The sequence below is a fragment of the Hordeum vulgare genome, chromosome 5H (genome assembly GCF_904849725.1).
Source record: "Hordeum vulgare subsp. vulgare chromosome 5H, MorexV3_pseudomolecules_assembly, whole genome shotgun sequence".
NCBI classification, from domain to species: domain Eukaryota; kingdom Viridiplantae; phylum Streptophyta; class Magnoliopsida; order Poales; family Poaceae; genus Hordeum; species Hordeum vulgare.
The window spans coordinates 182,926,234-182,954,137 of record NC_058522.1 but is presented as its reverse complement, the minus strand read 5'-3'; positions in this window follow the sequence as shown (position 1 = coordinate 182,954,137).

Here is a 27,904-nt window from a genome sequence, read left to right as displayed (position 1 = left end):
TTTCATATCGTACCCTTTGATATTGGTTCCCATGCCCAGTTGGGAGGCGACGCCTTCACAAGATTCGAGTCCATACCATATTACGAATACATGAAGCTCAAATTGTCAGGGATGAACGGTGTGATCACACTCATAAGTGGCCCCAACAGAGCCCTGTGAGCTGGAAAATAAAACGGCATCCCAAGCCCTCGAGGTACTAGCAGAAACGCTCGCCACAGAAGAGCTCACCATACTCTGCTCCATAGTGAACAAGGAAGACGTGATCCTCGGTAAGCGGTCCAAGTCCACATCCTTTAAACCAACGGACGAGATCATCAAATTTCAGGTGCATCCAACGGACCCCAACAAAACGGCGTCCATCGGAGCTTAGGTGGACCCGCAATCGACAAAGTGTTGTGCAACTTTTTGTGCGAAATTGGGGACATACTTTCCTGGCATCCCTTAGACATGCAAGGAATCCCTCGGGGGCTGGCAGCAGACAAGCTGAATATAATAGCAGGTTTTAAACCTGTCAAACAGGCCTTGCCAAACTACTAGAAGTTGGGTTCATCAGAGAAATAAAACATCTTGACTGGTTGGAAAACCTGGTCATGGTACCAAAGAAGGACAAATCTTTGCGGCCATGCAGTATTTTCAAAGACCTCAATAAGGTCTGCCCTAAGGATCCTTTCCCCTTACCCCGAATTGACCAAATTGTCGACGCAACAGCCGAACACTACTGTCTGTGTTTCCTCGATGCTTAATTCAGATACCATTAGATTAGAATGAAGGAATCCAATCAGCATGTAACCACCTTCATAACCACCTATGGGCCATCCTGCTTTAACACAATGCCCTTCGGGTTAAAGAACACGGGCGCCACTTACCATCGCATGATCCAGACATGCTTGGAGAAACAAATCGGCAAAAAAGTAGATCCATACGTGGACGACGTGGTAGTCAAGACCAAGCACGTCGGCTAGATGGTAGATGACCTCAGGCATAACTTTGCCAGCCTATGTGAATACGACATACGGCTTAACCCGGACAAGTGTGACTTCGGAGTTCCAGCCGGCAAACTTCTTGGATTGATTGTCTTGCAAAGAGGGATAAAGGCCAATCCATCCAAGATCCGAGCCTTCTCACAACTCGTGGTCCCTACAAAGATGAAGCATGTCCAAAAATTGGCAGGCTGCATGGCGGCTTTGAGCCGGTTTATCTCTGGCCTCAGCGAGAAATCTTTCCCACTTTACATGTTGCAGAAGAAAACCGATATCTCCGAGTGGACCGACAAAGGTGCGACGACTGTTGAGAAAATCAAAACTCTGCTTGCAAGCAACCCCATCCTAGTACCACCCTGTGCAGGGGAACCAGTATTGCTATATATCTCAACCATCAATCAAGTTGTTAGTGTGGTCCTCATTGTAGAACGGGAGGGTGAGTGTTACCAACTATGGATAAAAGGCCGGTCTACTACGTATCCGATGTGCTTACCCCATGCAAAACCAAATACCCACACTATCATAAGATTGCCTACACAATGTTTAAGGCATCACACAAGCTCACACACTACTTCCAAGAATGTGGTGTCATAGTAACATCCGAGGAACCCTTGAACGACATCATTAATAACAAGGACGCCACCGGCTGAATAGCTGAATGGGCCATCGTGCTCCTATCATTTGAGAAAACTTACAAGCCAAGGCGAGCCATGAAATCTGAAGTGTTGGTTGACTTCATCGCTGAATGGACAGAGGGAGAGCTCCCAGAGAGTATAGCACTTACGCTCATTGGACCATGTACTTCAACATGTCCAAAACTCTCGTCGGACTAAGGGTTGGTGTGATCCTCAAATCCTCTACTTGGGATAATGTCTGGTACGTACTACAGACCATGTATGCGGATTCAAATAACGTGCAGAATACGAGGCACTACTACATATTCTTCGAAAGGCAATCTCAATTGGGATAAAACGGCTCGAGGTAAGGGGGGATTACAACCTCGCCATCTCACAAGTCAACAGAAAATTCGATGCAAAAAAAATCCAAAAATGGCAGCATACAGAAACGCCATCGTCAAGATATTAGCACGGTTCGAGGGATTAGAGTTCCATCATGTCTCGAGAGATAACAACCAAGCCGTAGACATCCTCGCCCGCTTAGTCGCAAAGAGTGACCCTGTCCTAGTAACACATTCTAGAGAGGCTTTTCAAGCCATCAGTGGTATGGCAAGACGAGGATAGTAGCACGTCAGCTAATGGTGTAGCATAGGTTACACCCCCATAGCCGAGCCGGACGATCAAATCGTTGGCGGATCTATAATCAAAGAAACACTTTCGGCTCACGAGGTCATGGTAGTGATCGTGCCATGGACCGAGCCATTCCTTGCTTTCCATCTGCGCAAAGACATCCCCGATGACCAAACCGAGGCGAGATGTATCATCCGCCGATCAAAGGCCTTCAAGGTTCATGAAGGTGAGCTATATAAGAAAAGCACCATAGGAGTCCTCCAGCGCTGCATCTCCGAAGAAGAAGGGAGGCATCTTTTGGCCGAAGTGCACGCAGGTATGGGAGGATACCATGCAGCTACATGGGCCATGGTCAGCAAGGCTTTTCGAGCTGGTTTCTTCTAGCTCATAGCCCGGGTAGACGCCCACACACTCTTTCAACTTTGTGTAGGGTCTCAACTTTTTGCAAATCGAGGACACATGCACCCAACGTCTCTTCGGACAATCATGATCATCTAGTCCTTTGCGGTCTGGGGGCTAGACATGGTCTGACCACTTAAAGGGGGACCCAAAAAAATAAATACATCCTGGTTATGGTTGAAGAGTTCATTAAATGGGTGAAGCTGCGATTGTTACGAGCACCTCTGCGATTGTTACGACCGGTTGGTCCGGATACGTACCTCACACGGGTGAAGCTGAAGGCTTGCGTTTCTTAGGATACAACTTGGTATAATACGAGTGAGAATCATATAATCGGAAATCGTCGCCAAAAAAAGGGGTTATTCATCCCGAAATAGTAGTTGTCCGCACTACAAGGCTATATAGCAATAACACATATGTATTCTGTAGTATCCTGAAGAAACGAACGTGTCGAAAAACTATTTTCTTTGGAAGATGTTCCATACGTCTCATCATAATATAACATAATCCTACCCTATGCTCTTTGTCTGTTCACACCACATGGCTGCATTGCCTGGTTCTCACAAATTAACTCCTATTACCACATGATACACATTAGAGAACACTGCCCACTTATAGACAGGGGAGGTAGAAGCCGATGGCGGGTTAAAGATAGAATATTCAAACACGGAAGGAAGTGTCTTGATACATGAATAGAAAATTACATATAAGCACGCGCTAGGCGTTTGGTCGAGATGATCTATTATAACATTAAAGGTGCTGTCTTCTTATGAAAGACGGGCGGCGGGCATCACTTGGTCAAAAACTAGGTGAAGCGGAATCTCATTGCCATCCGGCCCTGCCGGCCCAACCCGGGACATGTGCTCTAAATTCAGTTGGGTAGAACATATCTTCACCCTAGATCACACCTCCCGAGCTCCTTCGTGGCAGGCTGAAGTCTTCCACAACTTGAAGCGACTCCAGGCTCCTTAAAAAAGCTCGACAAGCTCGGTCAATCCTGGTAGATGACTTTCATTCGGCCATATATCTTTCACCGTACCCGTCATAGATTTTTGAGCTTGATCATCCACAATGGACAACTCCTTGATAATGCCCCCCCTGAAAGAGCTCGCCTCTTCAACCGGACGACCAGTCAAGAGATGTGGCCAAAAGAATTGCACGTCTTTACAATAAAAGCAATAAAAAGTGAATTACCACATACTAGGTTAGGATTTTACTTACAGAATATACCTCCCTTTAATTTCGAATTCTCTTCATAGTTTTGCACCAATTGAGATTTCAAATTCTCATTTTTTTGGCTTGCCGCTTATTCTCCTCCTTGAGTTGGTTATTTTCCTCACGACATCCCTTTGATACGCGGTGACCAACTTCAAGCTGGGATTCGGCATACCTTCGAGAATCTCGGGATATGGATAAGTCTTTTTGCAATTGCCTTATAGATTCGCCTGCTATGACAAAGATTTCTGTTATAAAGGAAATCCCATTGAAATTCAGCACATTGCAAAATAAATTTTCTCATCGTGTGCTTCTCCGATGAACTTCTTCACCTCCTCAAGTTCGAACTTGCTGGCTTGCAATTCGGCCTGGCTTAGCTCGAAATATTTGCATTTTTCTCGTTCTCTTTCTTTAGAGCCTGCATGATGATAAATTATTAATTCGACCGTTAACAAGGCCGTCCTCACAAAATTAAGTCTCGGGGGCTACTGGGTCCGAACTTATGTGCGGTTATCAAAAACCGATGACTTACCTGCAAATGGGAAGACATCAGCTTGGCTGCTTCCTCGAGTCCAGCTCTCGCAGCCTCAAGGCATGCATTTGCGGAGTTAAAAGCATTAAGACCTTGTTTAGAAAAAATAGGGTGGTGCAAGGACTCCTTTCGCCGCCGGTGATTCATGAAGCTTTCGGCTTTGGAATGCATTGTCGTAAACTCCTAGGGGTCGTCAGGGAGTAAGTCCGTATTTGGTATTCTTGTGTTAGCCAAGGACCTTAGATTTTGATGACTGTCGGACACTTCTGCAACGTCTTCGGAAGAAGATGGTTGCATACGGCTCGTGAATATTTCGCTAAGGGTAATGAACAGTGAAGGCAATCATTAATGTAAAAAAGGGAAAGATTTATATGTATATCTCTTAATCGAAGGGGCGAGCAATATATTTTCTGCCATTGCCCCTTGTCCGGGAATCCTGTGCTTGGTCAATGCAGCCCCAGCCGATATAGCTCGGCAAGGAGTTTGGCGGGCGCGTGGACTGATAGCCTTGTGTGTTGGAGACAACAACATTTGGGATGACTGGGGTATAGCTCCTCTTTGAGTATTTGTTTTCCCTTTCTTCACTACAGAAGATGGATGAGGACAAGGATTGCCAGCCTGAAGGGCCACCTTGAGTTTGTCGACGCTTTCTTGGTAAAATACTCCATCCTAAAATTAGATTGAAATCTCTGGATCCTCATGGAATCTGGGGTCAACGTCGCGGGAGTAATTCTCGGGCTGAGGGGTTGGATAGTCGACCCTCTCAATCCATTGCCTCGAAGTCTATTAAGAAAAGCAAGGGGTTATGGATCGGAAAAGTCAAGCATATGCGTCGAGACTATGGGATTATAATCACACTTACCCATTCGACGTGATTACATGCCGAGTGGCCGTCCCTGATAGTAAGGTGATAAAAATTCGCTTTCCCCCCTTAAAGAGGCCGGCCAAAATAACCGCTAAAGCTTCTTGATTATCCCGTCCCTGTCGTGTGGAACGGGTAGTGTCACTTGTCCCGTTATATCACCACAAGGGGTGTGTGCACTTTTGGAGTGGCTCGACACACCGGGTAATTTCTGCAGCCATCACCTTGATGATCGTTAACCCACTGTGAGTGAGTTACCGCACCTTGGTGGCTAGGCGTTTTACTTCGGGGCTCTCTTCTTTGGAGGGACTGACCAACCGCCAACTGAACCGCTTCTTAAAGGGGACCTCAGAATATTCGGGAGGACCCCTCTGAACTGGGTCAAATAAAGGAATGTCCTCAATATAAAACCATTATGAAGACCACTTGTCGGTTTCCTTCTTTGGAGTGCCGACCGGGTATCCGGTTTTTCGGCTATATGCCACACTTCGGCTCCGCCCACTTCCTGAATTGACGTTCCCCTAGTTCGGGCAATGAGGCCAAAGTATTTTCTCTATTGGTCAAAGTGGAGCTCGCAGCCCAAGAACATCTCACATAGGTCTACGAAGCCCGAGATGTGAAGGACTGAGCCACGGGTGAGGTTATGAAGATGAAGCCCGTAGAATTCTAGTAACCCCTTGGGAAGGGGTGGACCGAAAAGTAGAGACCTCGCGGTAGGAAAGGAACAAAGCAAATCCTTTCAACCTTTTGCGGGGTAGGGAAATTCTCTACAAAGGGCTCGCCATTAGCGGAGGTCAATCCAGCGCAAGTGGGCGCAAGATCCGACGTGTGAAGATATCATTGTAATTAAAGGTTGTGCAATTGGAGCAGGGAAACAAAATAGCTTGCCCAATCTCCCGAGAGGGAGCCAAAGGGTCGCGAGGAGGAACCCGACATGGCTGTGGGCCCTGGAGCTTTAGGGTTTCTTGGTGGTTACTGAAGGGTGATGGTCACCCAAGGACGGATTTGATCTATTTATAAAGAGTGTTTTCCTCACTCGGTTACAAGAAGCGGTTCCATCAGGGACTCCTAGATTGCTTGTCTTCATTAATGCGTACAAGAGTCGAGTACTGCTATCTATTTTGAGCGGAAAGGTTAGAGGCCTTGGGCACCGCAATGCTTCGCTAAACGAGAACTCGTCATTCTACAAATCAAAGGGGATGGAGGAACTCGCCTCGCAAGTCGGTCACTCTGGGCGCAAGGAGCTGCCAAAAACCATGTACATCGCCGTTGGATGCAAGTTCGGGAGCTACTGAAGGAGTCCTGGACTAAGGGGTCCTCGGATGGTCGGCCCATCTCTTAGAGGTGAAGACTGGAATGCGTGACGACTTTGTATTCCAGAATGAAAGCTTTGAAATACACGCGTATGATCCAAGTTTAGTAGTCTAGGTCGGCACGTCTACCCCCGACTTGAGGTTGGTTGTATGTAACCCTAGGGACCCGTGGTGTCTATAAAAACCAGAGGGTTTCATCTATATAGGGAGGTCGACTTATCTTGAGTTTTGCCTCATATGATCTCGATGTAGATCAACTCTGTAATCCTCAGACACATCAATATAATCAAGCATGACGTAAGGTTTTACCTTCTCAAGAAGTCCTGAACCTGGGTAAATACTCTCTCCTTCGCCCCCTGCAACCCATCGATCCAAGGTCCAAACTTCGGGACCCCCTACCCGAGATCCGCCGGTTTTCACACCGACAACGAGTGCGCCTCCCGAGGCTTCCCTCGAGGCCCTTGTGGGCCGGACAAATAAAAGGTGACTTGGCAAGGTCATGCGGTCCTGCATCATCCCATGTGTGACATGTGCTTTGTCAAGCGGCGCCAGGAGCCATGCGAACATGCACGGATGAGGAAACTTTTGTCTTACTTGCTAAGGGAGCAGGGCCTCTGCCACTTCCCAAAGCAATCCCTAAAGGTCTCCCCTTCGATGCAAGAAGACCATGATGGGAGGATCGCCAGGGTGGGGGCCATCCCCCAGCCTACCAAGGCACGTGAAGACCATTTTTTCAGGATAAGCCGCAGTCTTACCCCCCTTCAGAGTGACCGTTGTGGCAACCCTTCTCACCATGTGTTTTCGGGGTAAGAGCACTTTGGATAGTATAAGAGAGGACAAGTTGCCGCCATAGAGGGGAATTTACCCAAGCATTAACAAGAACACACCCTTCTACTTTCTCTCACCCGAAAGCAATCAAGAAAAGGAGGAGTAGGGTTTTGCACCGCGAAGTGGCCCAAGGCTGGGTAAACTGTCGTGTCCACTATTCTTCTTCCTTAACTCAAACATGCCCGAGTTTTGCCAGGGGGTCACGGAGTAGAGTAAGACGGAGAACCTGCGCACCGCAGAGTTCGAACCTCTTGGGTCCCTGGAGCCATGATTCTGACATTTGGCGCGCCACGTAGGGGTGCGCTGTGGTCCTCCTACTCCATTTCGGCTCCAACTTTGCCAACTCGATGGTTAACACTCGCCATGTGCATGCCGAACATCGGGTGGCCTGCATCGCCCAGACCGCACCCACTCGCTGCAATGGCGACAGTCGCCGGCACTCCGCCGACACTAGGGTTGTTGCTCCCACCGACCCTGCTACTCACAAGCAGCAAACCTCCTCCATGCAGCCTTCAGTGCAGTGGGATGGTCGCACTGCTAGAATGTCCTCCTCCGACGCCCGCCTTCAGCATGTGAACCTACATGCTACATTGCTCATGGCGCGCGAGGTGCTTCGATACCGCCCGACGGACGCTAGCTACAACGTTTGGCTGGGCCGCATCACCGAGCTCGTCACTGCTGCCAGGGAAGACCCTGCACCGTCTCACTCGCTTTGTCCTCCACCGTCTCGCACAAGGGACGTGGCGCATGGAGCACCTCTGCCATATCCCCTGTGCAATGATCCAGTCGAGCCTCGACGTGACACGTGTTCGCGCGAATAGCTTGGCGGGGCACCTGCACAGGCCAAAGACGAGACCAGCTGCAAGGTCGTCTGTCATGCGCCGCCGACGCGAGCGTGATCATCGAGCAGCACAACCAGTGCCAGGACTAGATCATCCATGATGACAAGTCGGGTGGGCGCCAAAACTGGGCCGCTCTTGCCCGTGTCGTCCCTTCGAGCGGCGTGGGCTGCCAGACCTTCACTCGCGGGGTGCGCCATGTAGTTTGGCTCGTTGAGTTCAAGCCTTAGCTGCTCACCTACCCCAAGATACGATGGTGTCCCCGACCCTACGGAGTTAATGAAGCTCTATGCTTTGAGCATTGAGGCAGCAGGCGGCAACAAAAAGGTCATGGCGAACTAGTTCCCCATGGCCCTCAAGGATGGCGCGTGATCCTGCCTCATGAACCCGCCAGAGGAATCGATCTCGTTGTGAAGCAAGCTTTGCGAGTAGTTTATCACCAAGTTCAAGGGCACGCATAACCGTCACCGGCAATGACCCACGGCACGTGAACCAGTGCCGTCGGGCGACCTTACGGAGGTAGATCCGGCGCTTGAGCCAGGCGCATAACAAGATCCCACGTGCCTCAAACGAATCCATCATGATGGCGTTCACCAATGGCGTCACGGACGTCCGCATGTGCAAGAAGCTCGCCATCAACGAAAGTTTGAGGATTGCTCTGGAGTTGTTCAACATCGCCGATAAGTGCGTGAAAGCTGAAGAGGGTCGCATGTTCCTTCACAACGACCACGACGCCGTGCCTTACGATGGCAAGATAAAGGGCAAAGAGGTTGATCGCAAGGGCCCTGTCGTGCTTGCGGTGGAGCTTGAATAGAAGCACGGCCGTGACCATGACATCCCCAAGAAGGACTATTGTCCACTATGTGCCTACCAGATCGTGTGCACCCACAACACAGAGGACTTCCAAGAGCTCAGGTCCCTCCATGACGAGCACGTCGTTCGGCGCTCAGACCTTAACAATCGCGGCACCGGCCACTGCGGTGGCTGTAGTGGTGGCAGCTGGGACAAACACAATGGCAACCCTCGCCAGGAGTGGCATGAGCAGCCTTGTTAGGATGGCCGGTGTGATCATCCCCGTGAGGACACCTCGTGCGACTAGCCTCGCGAGACGTGCCCTCAGGACAAGAACGCCCTTCCACTGCTGGCACCACCGCCCAGAGTGAATGATAACAATCAACGCGACTATGAAGCCGGGGCTATCAGGAGCCCCGTGCGGTAGCTTGCATCATCAATGGAACCCACGCCCCCGCGTCGAATCGCACGTTCATGCAATTCTCCTGTGAGGTAAACGCCGCCCCCCTCCCCCGAGGTCGGAGTTGCACGACCTCTCAAGTGGTCACAATATGCCATCACCTTTGATTCCAAGGACAACCTCAAGTCCATCGCCTCCATAAGCGTGCTTCCCATGTTGTGCACCCACACCATCGTAATGTCTCAGTCACCAAGACCCTCATTGACGGAGGCCCCGACCTCAATATGCTCTCTATCGACACCTTTGAGACACTCTAGGTGCCTTATGACCAGCTGATGCCTACCAGGACGTTTTCACAGGTGACCGATGTCTCCACTATTCCCCTGTGGACATTCCGCCTCCCTGTCACATTTGGCATGCGCAACAACTACGACACCGAGCTCATTTACTTAACCGTAGCACAGATCGGCCTGCCGTTAAATGCAATCCTCGAAGACCTGGCACTGGCCTGGTTGATGGCGGTGACCCACCATGGCTACAACGTCCTCAACATGCCTCACTTCAACGGTGTCATCGCCATCACCTACAAAAATAAATGAGGCCCGTTCCCTCAAGCGCGCCTACAAAGGTGCCGCGGCATAGCATTCACATGGTGAGGGAGATGCTGGACCCCGCGATGCTTCGCTCCAAAGAAGGAAGCAGGCGTTACCCTTCCCAGGCCCCACTGAGGCTAGGAATGCACCGTCCGACGCTGGCGCCTTGAGTCGTGCGCTAGCGGCCGGCGACTGTCTCCCACCAACATAGGAAGGCATGCCCCACCTCTTTCAATCCAGGCTCGAGGGCTTCCGTCTAGAAAGCATTCAAGCTGACCAGCATGACCCGGGAGGTGTTTGGGCACCGCATGGAGACGTGCTTTGATGCTTGTCCCCGCAAGCAAGAAGGACGACACCAGGCACCAGGGCACATGAGATCATCGCCCAAGAGGTTAACAAGCTTCAAAAGGCGCGGGCCATGCGTGGCGAGCAACATCAGTGACGTCCCATCGACTCGGCCGACGGCCCCAAGGAGGGCAACAAAGTGCGCATGTGCGTGGATATTGCACGCCGCAACACGGACAACTCGTGGGACCGCTTAGACCTCACGCGTCTTCCTGAGCAGGGGCATTGCCACCAACTACGTCTGCATGCCTTTCAGCATGGAGAACATTGGTACTACCTTCCAAAGGTTGGCACGGCTCGTGATGGCGGCTCGGGGGCATCGGGTCGTCGCAAGACTTGAAGACCTCAGTGGCTAACCTTCCTGGGATGTGAACTTACCCCCACACGCTTCGCCAAGCATCCCGGTGCTTCAGCGGAAGCATCATTACCAGGTGACTTTTTAGGTTGTTCAAGTTGGGGGTGCCTTCGGGCTGCATTAACCTCAACATGGCAAAAGTTCATTCCCATAGCATCCTCGCTTTTTGTTTGTCTATCAAAACAGGTTATCTATCGTTGAGTTTACGTTATTCACCTAAAAATCTTGTGTTAAATGCTTTGTTGCCATCTGAAATCGCCACGCCTTCGCGATCGGTCCTTCGATCGCACCATAACTGGGGCCTGGACACGCCATTTGTGCTCGGTTCCGTCCCTGCAACATTGAGAAATCCAAGCGATCGAGCTCTGTCTCCTGGGCATGGTCCCGCACACGTCACCTCCTAGATGTCCTTGGTGTCTTTCCCTCTCATGGGACCTTCAAGAAAATACAACATGGCGAATGTAGCCTTGGGAATCTAGCCATGAGGGGAGTGTAATCTTGTTGTATATCCCAGTGATCTCACCAGAAAAGCATAGTGTCCCCAGGAGACACTAAAACCTTGGTGACTCATGTAAACTTGTCCATGAGCTTTCAGACATCCCTCCACTAGAAATATCCACATAGAGAGGTGTCATGTCGGATCCTATTAAAGTAATAGGTATCGCAGATCAGATTTACCCATGGCACATCAACTCTGTTATAAAATTTATTGATATGCTTCATAAGTAGAGCCTCATTCTACAGTCCAGGATACAAAATTCCCAGTCACCCTTTGTTCTTGGGTCTACAAACTAAAGGCCAAGCATCCAAAGAATGTCCTTTTTCTTGTCCATATTTCCTACAAAGACATTTCCTTTCGATTCTTTCTAGTTGCTTTAGAATTCTTGGACGTATGGACAAATTTCATTGGAAAATAATTGGCAGGGATGATAGGAGTGAATTAACTAGTTGCTAATTGCTCCCTTGGGGTATGTCTTCTATCCGTACAATCCAGCATAGGCATAAGATCCACCAGCTTGGGCCTGGTTGCTCCAACTGGCAATCCTAGATAAGTAAATGGCATTACACCAATCTCACAACCGGAAACTGTAGATAAAACAACAGGTTTAGTCTTACTTATATTAGTTGGGATCATAAATGATTTATGGAAATTGATTTCAAGTTTAGTGTCCTTTGAGAAAGAGTTCAATGTATCTTTGAGAGCACACATCTGGCTTCTCTCAGCTGGTAAAAATAGTAGTGTGTCATGAGCATATTGAACAGCAGAAAATCTGGATCATGTCTTGGGATGGGCAAACTGAGCGATCCAAGATGCAACATATTGTTTATCATGGATTGTAATAGATTAGAAGCCAAGACAAAGAAGAGGGGATATAGGATTACCATGTTTGACCCCACACATGGCCTTGAAGTGTCTCCCTGGGACAGCATTAAGCAATATGGAAGAGGTGCAAGTAGCTAATAATTCCTTTATCCAGGATGTCCATCTCTCACGGAAACCATTAACTCTTTATATTTTAATGATGGTTTCATGCTTAATAGAGCAAAAAGCCTTGGGCTTCTTTCACAATTTACACTGATGTATATACTAAAAAGCTTAGGCAAAACAATCTTGAATGGTCCTTGTTTTCATGAAACACTATTGGTTTTTACGAATGAATCTTATGGTTTCATCTTGGAATATCTTTTCCGCTAACCTAGTAAGGTGTTTCAAGCCCACACTAGTTAAAAAATGGGCCTAAAGTCTCCCACATACTTGAGTGATTGCTATTTTAGTTATGAGGGTGATATAAGCATGAAATTCCAAAACAATGTCAAGAAATTCTGTTGAGATAATTGGCCAACATTTCTTAGAAATAGTCCACTGAAACCATCTGGACCTGGGGCCTTCTCAATAGGCATGTACTTAATAACAATCCCAACTTCCTTGCGCTCAAAAGGCTTGCATAGAACATTAAGGCCCTCCACTCTTAACAATAGGTAGGTTAGTGATGAAGCAAACCAGATGCCCTTAATAGTGCGCATTCTGGCTTTGAAAGCACTAAGGAATTCACCTCCCATAGTATCATGACCAGATGTGCTAATCCCATCCAGGAGAATCAGACTAGCAATAGAGTTCTTCCTCTGTCTCTGAGTTGCGAGAGCTTGAAAGACCTTGGATCTTTCCTCTCCCACATTGAGGTACCGAATAGTACATCTTTTTTCCAATATAGATATTGCAAGTGGAGGAGGTGTTCATGATGCAGCTTGACCACTTCCCTAAAATTGAACTAAGCCTTGGATAAAGGTCTCTCATCTTCCATGTTGTCCAGCCAAAAAATCAGCATGTTGCACATGGAGATTAAGTTTTTTATATGTCAGAGACGTTTCTACCATTTCTTAAGTGCAAACCCCTAAGATTTTAGTTTATCCACAATGATTGTTGATATATGTAGCTTGCGAGAGGGTTTGGTCTAAGCTTATTTGACATAGTCTATAAAGCCAGGCTGTTCCACCTAGTAATTTTCAAGACGGAAAATATTAGTACTGATGGAAACGAGGCATGGTGTATGATGAGAGGCAATTATTTCCTTGAGTGTTAGTTGGGTCTTTGGGTAAACTGAGATCCAGTTTGCAGAAGTGAACACCCAATCCAACTGTTCCAAAAGGCGAAAGTCTTGCATATTAGACCATGTGAATTTCCTACCTTTAAGAGGAATTTCCATTAGAACTAGGTGGCCAATAATCTCATTCAAAATGAATATATCATTAATGTTTCCACCTGCTAATATCCTATTCTCCATGGAGTGGATAAAATTAAAATATCGCACTAGCGTCCACAGTTGTTTCGGGTATATGTCCAAGTCCTAGAGCCATTTACCAAAGTCATATCTCCGTTCACCCTAACAGGGACCATATACATTAACCAGGAACAACTGCTCATTATTGTGTGCCGAATTGAATTTTACAATTTATCCCAAATGAATTAACTTCCACTAGCCCACCCTGGAAAATGTCCGAGTGCCAAGTGATCAAAAGACTCGAGATGCACCTCTAGAAGGTTATTCCACAAACTTTCAATTTCCTTCTCTCTAACAACATGATGACATGCCTCAAAGTTTAAACCTCTGACATTCCAATAGAGGATTTTCCATTTACGGCAAAAGGTTGCATTCATAGATAACCAAAGATAAAAGAGCAAATTGCGTGACACATAATGCCATAAATCCAGAGCATTCCACTAGTAACTCGAAAGAAAAAAGCTAAGTCTAAAGTGACAACCAGTATCGGTGCAGTTTGCACACGGTCACCTATGGGACCTTTGAGTCCATTTGTGGTTCGGTGAGGATGTCGTATTGCACAAAGAGCAGAAACTATGAAGCAACACAATGATGATACTCGGGGGTTTTACCCACGTTCAGGCCGTTGTGAAGCATAAAAACCTACTCCTACTTTTGTGGATTGATTGGGGAAAACGAAGTTGACGCGGAGCTATGCCCCGGCAAGGGTTGCCAGGGAAGGCTAGCACGTGCATACAATTACACTTGGCTCTAATCCCTCGGGGACCTAATCTACCAAGTGTCGAATCTCTACGCATTCAAATACTCAAAGATTCGAATCCTTTGCTAGGTACCTGACATGATCAAATAGCTAACAGTGCTATCATACCTAACTCTGGCACTTAAGACAGAGCGCCATAAATGCAACCTTAGGTGGCGAACGGGGGTGTGTTCCTGGCACACTTATGCCACGTATGAGTTGGCCATGGCTTGGGGTCTTGACATGCCTGTGGACGGTTGTCGACAAGTTGTAAACTGCCTTCTGGCGCGGCACCACGTAGCCAGCAAGAGCCACCTACCCACCTGGGTGCTCGACACCTCATCGACAAGTGACTGATGTAGCGATGAGGTGGAGCTGTGGCAGGTTGGCTAACACCTACGGGGTAGGCGCCTTGTCGGGTCTTGGTGAAGGTGATTATGTTTTTGCCTGTGGCATGTGCTAGGGTTTCTTGACACGTCTTGGGCTGTTGGTGTTGATGGTTTCTCTTGAGAGGTGATGCTCTCAACGCTTGTGCACAAGTGAGGGGCACTAGGTACCCCATTATTAGTGCACCGACAGGAGCCCCCGGGCCTGGCGCATACACACTCGCCTAGCGCTGTTGAGTCAGGCCCATAGTTTGTGCACGAGCATGAAACTCGCAAGGAGGTAACCGCCAACCCACTGTCCTGTGCCATCCCACCACTTGAGGACGTTTCCACCAAGTGTGCTGCATGTATTGTGCGAATCTCGCGGTGGGTGCGCGTGGATTAAAGGCCTCGTCATGGAAGAAGCCGCAACATCGTGGATTGGATTGATGGGGCGGTTACATGTTCGCCCGTGATGGTGGGCAACAACATAGGTGGAGATGGGCAGCCACCCTTGGAGCATAGGAGAGCCACCCCCGCGCCCTCTCTATAAAAGCGGGATGGGTGTGGTAGACGATGCTCATCCATGCTTCTTCCCTTCTCCAACCTAAGGTTGCCTGGTTTGCTCTTCTCTTCTGCCCTTTGAGGTGGCTTCGGTTCTCATCCATGGTGGAGAAGCATGGGCGTCCCCCATCTTCCATGGGGACAGCAAGAGCTTCCCGTTCGGATCATGCAGCCGCTTCAGTCGTGGTGCTGGAGGTTGGAACCAGCGCTCGAGGCGAGGGTGACGGAAAGGCCCGGGAGCGCCAAGGAGCTCGCGGTGGACGGGGATGGAGCATGATGCCTGACCCTCCTCCGGTGATGCACGTGCTGCCGCTACCATGGCACACCATAGGCACGATGCTGGAGTTTGTCGTCATGTTGTGTGGTCCTCCTCGCGGCCGTCTGCGGCTCCCTCGCCCTTTTGCTAAGGTGATGGAGGTTGACAAGCCGCACATAGTCTGGCTCCGCTAACATGGTTGCCGCAATGGTGTTGTGTATGCTGATGTTGAATATCCAGCACCCCGTGTCATGCTCTTGAGGTGCGGGTGGAAGACCTTCACGCCTGTCCATAACTTCATGGCGGGGCATGTTATCCGCTTCAAGCTGGTAGAAGCAGATGTGCTTCCTGTCATGATCTATGGGTACTCAGGAGCTCGTCTTGGCACTGCGAAGAAATCTCGAGTGACGCTGAAAGTTCTTCCTTGAGCGAGAGTGATGAGGAGGAAAATGCCAACAGGGATGGCAACAACGAGTCTTTAGCCATCAAGTCGGAGTATGATGGCTCGGTCTCCAGCTGACCGGTGTCCACCAGCCACACCATCACCGTCAGCTCATGCCCTCCCCGACCCGGCAAGATGGTCTTGTCGGGGCTCCGTGGCTCGGACACTACCTCATCTTCCAGCTCGGCCCCGGCAGACCTCCTGTACTTCGTCTTCGTCTTCACCACCGGTGGGTACGCTGAGCCTCGTCCATCTGGTTCTGGCGGGATCAGGCTGGGCTTCTGTTCGGGCCTCTCCATGCCTTCTTCTTCTCATCCATCCAATCCATGAGAGGAGAGGGATAAGAAAGGCATTATGGGGCACTTATATTTGTAATAAGCAAAATGTTGTAGTCTTCGCTAAATTTTTACTGAATAAATGAATAAAATGATCACCGTTCATATTCCTCGAGTACTATCCCTTCGTCCTTCTATCTGCATTGCGTTGTATGTTTGTGCCGCACGGGGTTCCTTGCCGGGTTGGCGCGAGGTTTAAGTGTTGAAGGGGGACAAGGCCCCTTGCGACAGACGATTATTGTCCCCGGCAAGGCCCCTTGTCGGTATCGGCACGGTCCTCCCCCCAAGGTCAATGAGCAACGAGAGATGAAAAGACGGCTCGTCCTCACAAGGGTCCCAATCATGCAGAGAGTTCCACCGTGCACAAACGAAAAAGGAGCGGCAAGGATTTACTCAAAGGAAAGAACGGAACCAGACTTAAGAGAATGTAGTTTAAAGATATCTCCTTGGGGCAAAGCCCCGTTCAAGGTGCGATGGTTCCTCGTCCTTGTCTTTGTGTTGTTTCCCATTCAGCTATAGGCAAAACATACAGAGCAAAGGAGAGGATCCGTCCTCTTGAAGAGAGGGGAGACCCGGCAAAAAGGACCACAAGTCCAAAAAACACTTTTAATAACTGGTAAACTAGGGCAATAGTGACATCATAACACAAGTAAATGCGTAATGTAGGATGCATATGCAAATGATGATATGATGCAAATGATGATATGCACAGGGTCTACGCTTGGCAAGGCTTGTACAAACGGTTACATGAACCTTCGACAAGGCTTGTACAAAAGTTGGTTGTCGGGGACTGGGTCCGGCAACCGCGCCTTACGGGTAGAACTTACGAAGATGTTCAATATTCAATGAGTTAAGCACTTTGATGCCATGTTCGGTCTCTAGACGGACTCCGCCAGGCCTGGTGACTCATACTACCCGGTAAGGGCCTTCCTACTTTGGTGTTAACTTGTTGGAACACTTGGCGGACTGAACGCACCTAAGGACAAAGTCGCCTTTCTCAAAGCTCTGGGCATGGACGCCGCGACTATGGTAGCTGTGTAGGGCCTGCTGGTAGCGTGCAGCACGCGTAGCAGCCCGGAGACAATATTCCTCGAGGAGCATGGCATCCTCATGCCGCAGCTGCGATTGCTCCACTTCATCGTAGGCAAGCACTCGAGGTGACCCGTATATGAGTTTCGTCGGTATAGCTATTTCTTCCCCATATACTAGGGAGAAAGGTGTCTGGCCGGTACCTCGATTTGGTGACATTCTAAGGGACCAAAGAACCACAGGCAGCTGATCAATCCATGGCTTGTTGCATCTTTGCAGTCTATAGAAGGTTCTTGTCATGAGTCCTCACAGCTGTTCCACTTTCATCCTTTCGGCTTGCCCGTTGCTCCTTGTGTGAGAAACAAAGGCGAAGGAGACCTTGCTCCCAAGGCTTTGGACATATTGCATGAATGTGTGGCTCATGAGCTGGGTGTCATTGTCAGTGATTACTCTGTTGGGTATTCAAAAGCGGCACACCGGTCCCTTCATGAACCTGATAGCTGACTGTGCGGTCACCTTTCTCACTGGCCCTACCTCAGGCCATTTCGTGAACTTGTCGATCACTACATACAAGAACTCAAAAAGTCCGGTAGCACGGGGGAAGGGCAACAGGATATTGAGTCCCCAGACCGAGAATGGCTAGGATAGAGGTATCGTTTGGAGGGCTTGCGCTGGCTGATGGATGTTCTTGGCACGGAACTGGCACGCTTCACACTTGGTGACCAGCACAGTTGCATCTTGGAGGGCTGTGGGCCAATAGAAACCCTGGTGGAAATCTTTCTTGACAAGGGCCATTGATCCTATGTGCGACCCACACATGCCTCTATAAATCTCTGCCAACAGCTTTAGTCCTTCTTCCCAGCAGATGCACCTTAATTTCACACCGTTGGGTCTCCTTATGTACAGAGTGGCGTCAACAAACTGGTACATACTAGACCGGTGGGCTATTCTTTCGGCCTCTTCTTGTTCTTCGGGTAATTATCCCGTCTAAAGAAATTGGATGATGCGCTGCACCTAGGCCGGAGCCTATGGCTCGACGGCAAGGACTAAATGCATTTCCGTGTTCGTGGGAGCGCTTGCCTCTACCGCAAGAACCTGGGGTTCCACGGGAGAGAGCTACTCACCAGGCGAAACGGAACCGCCTTCGGCAACTTCTCTACTGGGGCTTCAGGAAGCTCTACTGGGAAATGTTTGCCGAAGTTCAGTTTTCTTCTCTTCTTAGTTATCGTCGAGGGGACACGGAGGTTTGAGTGAGATGAAGGACAAAAACCCCTGGATTCGCAGGAAGCTTATACGCGTCACACTTTGACAAGTGATCGGCAAGTGATCGGCAATGTTGCACGTGGCACATGTCCTGCCTGCATCCCATCAAAGTGTTCTTCCAACTTCCTCACTTCCTCTACGTATGCCTCCCTCAACGGACTCTGATAATGCTTATTTACCGACTTCACCACAAGCTGGGAGTCCCCTTAGATAATCAGCTTCTTGATCCCCAACTCCATTGTGGTTCCGAGTCCCGCCAGGAGACCTTCATATTCAGCGGTGTTATTGGTAGCTTCTTCCCGAGAAAATGCATTTGGAGCACGTACTTGAGGTGCTCTCCGGTGGGGGCGATGAGGAGCACACCTGCCCCTGCACCCTGGAGTTAGAATGAACCATCAAAGTACATGACCCATTCCTTGGGTGTTTCCCTACAGAGTAGAATGGTTTCCTGTGTTTGTTGTGTGGTGTGGGCGTCCGTTCAGCAATGAACTCCACTAGTGCTTTGCTATGGATGGTGGAAGTGCTTTCGTAATTCAGCACAAAACTTGCAGCTCCAACGCCCACTCGACTATCCTAAGTGTAGCTTCGGGGTTCCTCAAGATGCGCTGCAGTGAGAAACGGGTGACAACCGAGATCTCATAGGCTTGGAAGTAGTGGCACAGCTTCCACGAGGCCATGATGAGGCTGAAGATTAGCTTTTGTACTCGAGAGTACCTTAATCTAGCCCCCTGTAACAGGGAGACGACAAAGTACACTGACAACTGCACCATCTTCTTCTTCGCCAACTCATTGGAGCCCTCATTGCTAGCCTGTGGGGTTTCGTCTGAGCCTGTGTTGGGCGTTGCACGGAAAATTTGGCTTCATCCTCAGTAGCATCTGCCGCGGCGGCTGCATCCTCCTATATCTCCCATTGTGCCACCCAAGTTCGCGCTCACCACTTGATTCGTTGCCACCAGATATAGCAACAACGACTCATGTGGCTTGGGAGCGACCAAGGTGGGAGCGGAAGAGAGGTATGTGTTGATATCTTGTAGAGCCCCGTGTGCTTCCGTGGTCGACTTCATCGGGCCAGCCTTCTTTAGGATTTTGAAGAATGGCAAGGCCCGTTCAGCGGATTTGGAAATATATATGCTCAATGCTGCAACACATTGTGTCAGGCGTCTCACACATTGACTGTCTTGGGAGCTTGTATCTGCTTGTTAGCTTTGATCTTGTCGAAGTTCGCTTCAATCCCTCACTGAGACACAAAGAACCCAAGCAGCTTGCCAGAGGGAACACCAAACACACACTTCTTAGGGTTGAGCTTTAGGTTGATCTTGCGCAGGTTCGCAAAGGTCTCTTTTATGTCTTGTACAAGGGTAGCTTCGTCTCTTGTCTCGACCACTATGTCAAACATATAAGCTTCCACATTTCTGTGCAGCTGGGGTCCGAATCCAATTTGCACGGCTCTGGCAAAGGTAGAACCAGTGCTCTTTAACCCAAATGGCATTCATACGAAACAATACATGTAACATGGAGTTATGAACGTGGTCATTTCCACATCCTCTTTGGCCATGAAAATCTGATGATATCCGAAATATGCGTCCACGAAGGAAAGCCAATCACACCCGGAAGTGGCATCAACTATCTGATCAATGCGCGGGAAGTCAAATGGGTCCTTCGGGCATGTTTTGTTTAAGTTTGTTAAATCAATGCAAAGCCTCCATTTCCCATTCGCCTTGCACACCTCTACTGGTTTAGCTAACCACGCTGGATGCAGTACTCCTCGGACCAAACCAGCTGCTTCTAGCTTCCCGATTTCTTCGACGACAAACTATTGCCTCCTCAAGGCCTACATTCTAAAGTTTTGCTTGACGGGTCTCGTGTGAGGGCAGACAACAAGGTTCTGCTCAATTACCTCTCTAGGAACTCCTGGGTTGTCGGAAGGTTGCTAGGGAAACACATCGACATTTGCCCGCTGATACGTGTCCAACTTATCCATAATTTATGAAGTATTCATGCCATGTTTACAATAATTCTATATTATTTTGGTATGATTTTATTAGAACTAACCCGGATTGACGTTGTTTTCAGCACAACTACCATGGTGTTGATTTCGTGCAGAAATAAAAGTTTCAGAATGGGCTCAAAATTTATGGATAATATTTTTGGAAAATATGAAAAATGATGGACCAAAACGATACCGGAGAGGAGTCTCGAGGCAGCCAAAAGCCACCAGGGCATGGCCCCACCTAGGCACGCCCCCTCGCTTTTTGTCCCCTCGAGCACTCCCCTGACATGTTTCCAATGCCAAATATTCTTATAAATACAGAAACCCCAAAAAGGAACCTAGATCAGGAGTTCCACCGCCGCAAGCCTGTAGAGCCACGAAAAACCAATCTTGACCCTCTCCGGCACCCTGTCGCATGGGGTCACCATCACCGGAGACCATGGAGGAAGAAGACGAAGGGGCCATCATCACCATAGAGGACAAGAACCAGAGAAAGAACCTCTCCCCGCCTTGTAGGGAGGCCATGGATGAGGAGGCACAAGGGGGAGACCCTCTCCCCCTCTCTCCTGGTGGTGCTGGAGTGCCACCGGGGGAACCATCGCTGGGGCGATCGTCTTCGTCAACATCACCTTATTCATCACCATCCTCATCTTCTTTTTGTGGTCCACTCTCCCGCACCCCGCTGTAATCCCTTAGTTGAACATGATACAATGATGTGTTGCCATCCTATGATGTTTTGAATAGATTCCCTTTGTCTTATGGGTTGATTGATGATCTAGGGAATACGTTCATGGTGTTGTCCTATGGTGCTCTCTGTGTCATGCAAGCGTGAGGGATTCCCGTTGTAGGATGTTGCAATACGTTCATGATTCGCTTGTAGTGGGTTGCTTGAGTGACAGAAGTATAAACCCGAGTAGGTGGGTTGTTGCGTATGGGATAAAATGACTTGATGCTTAATGCTATGGTTGGGTTTTACCACAATGATATTTAGTAGTTTTAGTTGCTTCCTAGAATTCCAATCATAAGTTCATATCATTCAAGTAGAGAAAGTATGCTAGCTTGTGCCTCTCCCTCACATAAAATTGCAATACTGATTACCGATCTTGTTAACAATTGCCTAGGACAATTACGCACACCGACCCATCATTATTCCACACTCCATATTTGTAATATATTGTAATATAATCTAAATTTGTAATAACAACACCTATTCTCATATTTTAGTTCTCCGATGTCATGCAAAGCTATTCTCTTCATACCCATAACATAGTTTAATTTCTCGTTCCTAGTTGGAAGAAAACGTCGGCGTATGTAGAGTTGTATCAGTGGCAGATAGGACTTGAGAGAATATTGCTCTGACCTTTAGCTCCTTGTGGGTTTGACATTCCATACTTACCACTTCCACCTTCGGAAATTTCTACGTTTATTCCTTGCACTTGGGGATTGTCAAGCTCTTTTGTGGCGCCGTTGCCAGGGAGCAATAGCGTGGGGTTGATATTCTTGTGTGTTCTTGTTCGCATTCTTCACAAAGTCGATTTTGTTTTACCTTTATTTATTTATTTAGTTGTAGTGCAGTGCAAAAAAAGAGAAAATTTGGTTGTAGTGCGTGAATTTACGTTTTTACTGGAATGTCGAAAGTTTGTGAAATTTTTACACAGTACTTTTATCGAAATTCTTTATTTCGTCCTAATTTTTCAGAACTTCTTTAGTTACAAATCTATACGAAGTTTCCACATTGCTATAGACTGTCCTTTTTTTGACAGATTCTATTTTCTATGCATTGTTCTCCTATTTTGATGAATCTATGGGTAGTGCCGGGGGGTATGAACCATGTTTAAGTTGGACTACAGTATATATACTGCTAATATGAATTTGTAATGAGTTCACAACAGTACTTAAAGTAGTATTTTGCTTTCTTATACTAACGGATCTCACGAGGGTTTTGTTATGTTTTGTGTGAATGAAGTGTTCGAAGATCGAGGAGATATCAATAAAAGAAGAATACAGAGAGAAAAGAGTTAACTATTGGGGATTCCCAAGGCACCCCAAGTAAATATTTCAAGAAGACTCAAGCTTCTAAGCTTCGGGATGCCCCGGAAGGCATCCCATCTTTATTCTTCAACAATTATTGGTATACCTCGGTTTTTGTTTTGTTCACATGATATGCGTCTTTAGTGTTTTTCTTCTCCTTTTATGCAACCTTCTAGTATGATATAGTCCTTAATTGATTTATAGAATGCTCCATTCGCTTCACTTAAATTTTTTGAGTATGGATTTGCAGAATGCTCTTTGTGCTTCACTTAAATCTTTTGAGTACGGCTCTGTAGAATGTTCTTCGTGCTTCACTTAAATCTTTTGAGTATGACCTTATATATTTTGAGCTTGGATATTTCTTGATCTATATTAATTGTGGAATGCTCTATGAACTTCACTTATATCTTTTAGAGTATGAATAAAATCATCAACGAAATTGGGCTTGGAAGGGCATCACTGAAATAACCATGCCTAGCTAAAAGGCATTAAAGAAAAGCGCTTGTTGGGAGACAACCCAACACTTTTACCTTATGTTTTTATAAATTCACATGATTAATATACTGTACTAATCATGTTTTGTGTCTTTTATTTCAATAAAGTGCCAAGTAAAGCTATTGGGATGACTCACAAGATGAGTAGAATTGATGTTGAACCAAAACAAACACGTTTGACACGAGTACAAGAATTTTAATTTTTTACTGGAGCGTGATAATGATCGGAAATTTTTACATGCTCTTTATGTACAAATTCTTCTATTTTTCCTAATGTTTCAGAATTTTGAGAGACTCGGAAGTATGGCTATACTACAGATCTTCACAGCCTGTTCTGTTTTGACTGATTCTATTTTCCATGCATAGTTTGCTTATTTTAGTGTTACCATAGCTTATATTCAGTAATATAAATGATGGAAATGATGGTATACAGTAGGTATCATGTGGGAACAAGTATGAATCAGGTCTTGACGGTACCTAAGTGAATGATCTATCTTTATTACACTAACCCTTCTCACAAAGTTCCGTTATGTTCTGTGTGATTGAAGATTTCAAGTTTTCGTTGAGACACCGATATGAGGAGAAGAAGGAGTGAAAAGAACCTAAGCTTGGGGATGACCTAGGCACCGCCAAGGTAATATCCATTTAATACTCAAGTCCCTAAGCTTGAGGATGCCCCGAAAGCATCCCCTCTTTCGTCTCCAACGCTATCGGTTATCTTACTTAGAGCTATATTTTTATTCGTCACATAATATGAGTTTTGCTTGGAGCGTCATTATATTTGGTTGATTTATGTTAGGTGTTATTTATAATTTTGTTTTCAATAAAAAAGTTTGAAGAATTGCATTTGGAAGCTTGCATTGCATGGTTTGATGTGTGCTATGTAAAAACAGAAACTCTTGCTGTAGTGTGTGAATTTTCTTATTTTACTGGAACATGGAAAGTTTTTGAATTTTCTACACAGTGTTGTCATATTAATTTATAGCATGTACGAAATTTTCGTAAGTTTTGAGTTACATAAGTACACTGTTTTCATAAATTGCTACAAACTATTCTTTTTGGACAGATTGTTGTCATAGTTTTGTTATCTACTTATCCTATAGTTTCGATAGAACATATTGGTAGATATAAATTGTGGAAACGATAGTAAATAGTAGATGATGTTTGAAAATTGTTATACAGCCTGTCTTGCAAGTACATGAAGAGTTGATTTATTATTGTGTGTACTAACCTATCTCAGGAGTTCTTTTCGAGTTCTCTATGGATGAACTTTTTGAGAATAGGTGAAACCATGACATGAGAAGATTGAAAGAGATACAAAAGATCAATCTAGGGGATGCCCAAGGCACCCCAAGTAAATATTTCAAGAACTCTCAAGCATCTAAGCTTGGGGGTTCTACGCATCCAACCTCTCTTCGTCAACTATCGATTAGCCTATGTTGAGCCCAAATTTTTATTCATTCACATGACGTGTCCTATTCTTGGAGTGCTATTTATCTTTTGCTTGTTGTTTAAATGAAATACTCAGATCTGGAAAAAAATTGAGAGAGAGGGAGAAAGTCCTCACATAGCTACTTAATTGTTTGACCACTCATTGATCTTCACTTATATGTTTTGGAGTAGTTTTGTCATTTACTCTCGTGCTTCACTTATATCTTATGATTAAAAGTTGAATGAATTGAATATCATAAATATGAAATTATATATGTTTTAAATGCTTATCCCATGGGGAGTAATGACTTCACATATGTTTGTGAGCCACATTAATCATTTTCAAACATGAGAAAATTAGTTGAAGTTGGACAAGGAAGACAACTTAATGACTTATGTTTGGTTATATTTGCATAGAAGTTATATTGTTTTGGAACCTCCAACATGTGGTGCTTGTTTAGAACCTTTTGCTAGCCAACACTTCTTACTAAGTAGAGATACTACTTGTGTCTCCAAAAACCCTTAAACCAGTTTCTTGCCATGAGAGTCCACCATATCTACCTATATGAGGTATTTACCAGCCGTTTCAAGTAAATTTACATGTGCCAAACTCTAAACCTTCAAATAATATTCTGTTTTGTATGCTCGAATTGCTCATGTAGTGACTAGGGGCTGTTAGTATCTTCCATGCTAGGTGGGTTATTCTCACGATATGTGTTGATTCACTATCATTCACGAGAAAGTGGCTGGTATTCGGGATTCCCAGTTCCATGCTCAAAAATCAAATCAAAATATAATGAAACAAAACTCCCCCAAGATTGTTGTTTGTAGGGACCGTACTCATGGATTCGACTCGCTGTGGAGTGTGATTGATTGGTGGAGGGGGAGTAAAAACTTTACCATTCTGTTTGGGAACCGCCTATAATGAATCTAGCATGGAAGATACCGAGATCACTCGGTTGTTATGTTGACAATGAAAGCATAGCGCTCAAAATTATTATTCATCTCTGTTTGAAAAGCTAGAGCTCTGGCACATATGCAAATCACTCCTTGCCTCTGCGAAGGGCCAATCTATTTAATTTCATGTTGGGTTAACTTATTATTCCAACCTCAAAGTATTAGTTGGAAAGCATCATGTGGTGGGGAAAGATCCAATCATATATATCCATACAAATATATTTGATCATGAATTATTATTGTTGACATTTATGTATATGATAAATAAGTTGTGAGGTGATACTTTAAGCCCCTATATTTCTCTATGTTTGATGGATGCTAATTGTTCTAAAAATATGCTATGAGTCTCAATAATCATGGAAGACTATATTATAGTTGAGTATGTGGAATTCACTAAATCAAAGCTCTTACATAGACCCTTCCTAAAAATAAGGTGAATTGCAATTGTTTGATGACTGAAAGCATAGTTTGTTAGTTTTCAAGAACCTTTATGGTCTACACTTTAACACGTGAATAACTTGTTACTTCATCATGAGAAGTTTTATGAGATGAGCTAATGTTTATGAGATATAATGATGCTAACAGAAGCCACCAGGGCACGCCCCCTGGCTGTTGGGCCCCTAGAGCATTCCCTCGATGTGATTCCAATGCCAAATATTCTTATTAATACAGAAACGCCCGAAAAGAAACCTAGATCGGGAATTCCGCCGTCGCAAGCCTCTAAAGCCATGAAAAACCAATCTTGGTCCTCTCCGGCACCCTGCCGGAGGGGGTCACCATCACCGGAGACCATGCAGGAAGAAGATGGAGGGGCCATCATCACCATGGAGGCCAAGGATAAGTGGGAGAACCTATCCCCACCTTGGGGGAGTCCATGGAGGAGGAGGCACAAGGGGGAGACCCTCCGCCCCTCTCTCCCGATGGTGCCGGAGTGCCACCGAGGGAACCATCGTTGTGGTGATCGTCTTCACCAACATCACCTTCTTCATCACCATCCTCATCTTCTTTTAGTGGTGCACTCTCGGGCACCCTGCTGTAATTCCCTACTTGAACATGCTGCTTTATGCCACATATTATGATCCAATGATGTCTTGCCATCCTATGATGTTTTGAGTAGATTCCCTTTGTCTTATGGGTTGATTGATGATCTAGATTGGTTTGAGTTCCATGCTTTATTATTGGTGTTGTCCTATGGTGCTCTCCATGTCACACAAGCGTGAGGGATTCCCGCTATAGGTTGTCGCAATACGTTCATGATTCGCTTATAGTGGGTTGCTTGTGTGAAAGAAGCATAAACCCGAGTCGGTGGGTTGTTGCGTATGGGATAAAGGGGACTGGATGCTTAATGATATGGTTTGGTTTTACCTTAATGATCTTTAGTAGTTGCTTATGCTTGCTAGAGAACCAATCATAAGTGCATATGATCCAAGTAGAGGAAGTATGTTAGCTTATGCCTCTCCCTGATATAAAATTGCAATAATGATTACCGATCTTTTTAACAATTTCCTAGGACAATTCCGCACGCCGACCCGTAATTATTCCACACTCGCTATTTGTAATATATTGTAATGTACTCTAACTTTATGATAACAACAACTATTCTTATATTTTCGATCTCCGATGTCATGCAAAGCTATTCTATTCTTACCCACAACGTAGTTTAATTTCTCATTTCTAGTTGGAAGAAAACGTTCAGCGTATGTAGAGTTGTATGAGTGGCAGATAGGATTTGAGACAATATTTCTCTTACCTTTAGCTCCTTGTGGGTTCTACACTCCATACTTATCACTTCCACCTTTGGAAATTGCTATGATGATTCCTTGCAGTTGGGGATTATCACCCGCACAAAGGCAACGAGCGCTCTTTCCTATTTGTCACTAAGGGGGGCATTGATGGTGAATGAACCATGAGAGCCATCCTCCCTTCCCAGGACCTTCTTCATTGAAGGGTAGGCAACCTTAGTCTTCCTGCTACTTGAACTCTCTAGAAGGTCACCAATGCGTGCAGCACCCTCCATGGAGGCACGCTTCCCGGAGTCGTTAGCGGTGTCTCCGATAGACTTCTTCTCCTTCTTATGGCTTGTGGCAGGAGCGAATTGTCCTACGTCTTCAGTTGCCATCGCATCTCGATACATTTGATCTACACAAACGACGACGTCCTTCTTGTAGGATGGGATGGAGATTAGTCCAATCGGGCCTGGGATCTTCAAAACATTGTAAGCATAGTGGGATGCTGCATGAATTTTCCCAAGGCCGGGCAACCAAGGATTCCATTGTATGGCAGGGAGAGTTTGGCCACATCGAATGCGACCTTTTTGGCCCGGTAGTTGAGCTTTCCATCGAATGTAACCGGCAAGGTTATCTTTCCCTTTGGCTGGCCTCTGCCGAGGTTGATCCCTTGGAATGAACCAGTCAGCATGAGCTCGCTATCAGGGATCTGCAATATCTTCACCACCTCGGTAGAAATTAGATTCATTCTGACCCTCCATCAGCTAACATCTTCCTGACCTTGAGGCTGCGGACTGTCGG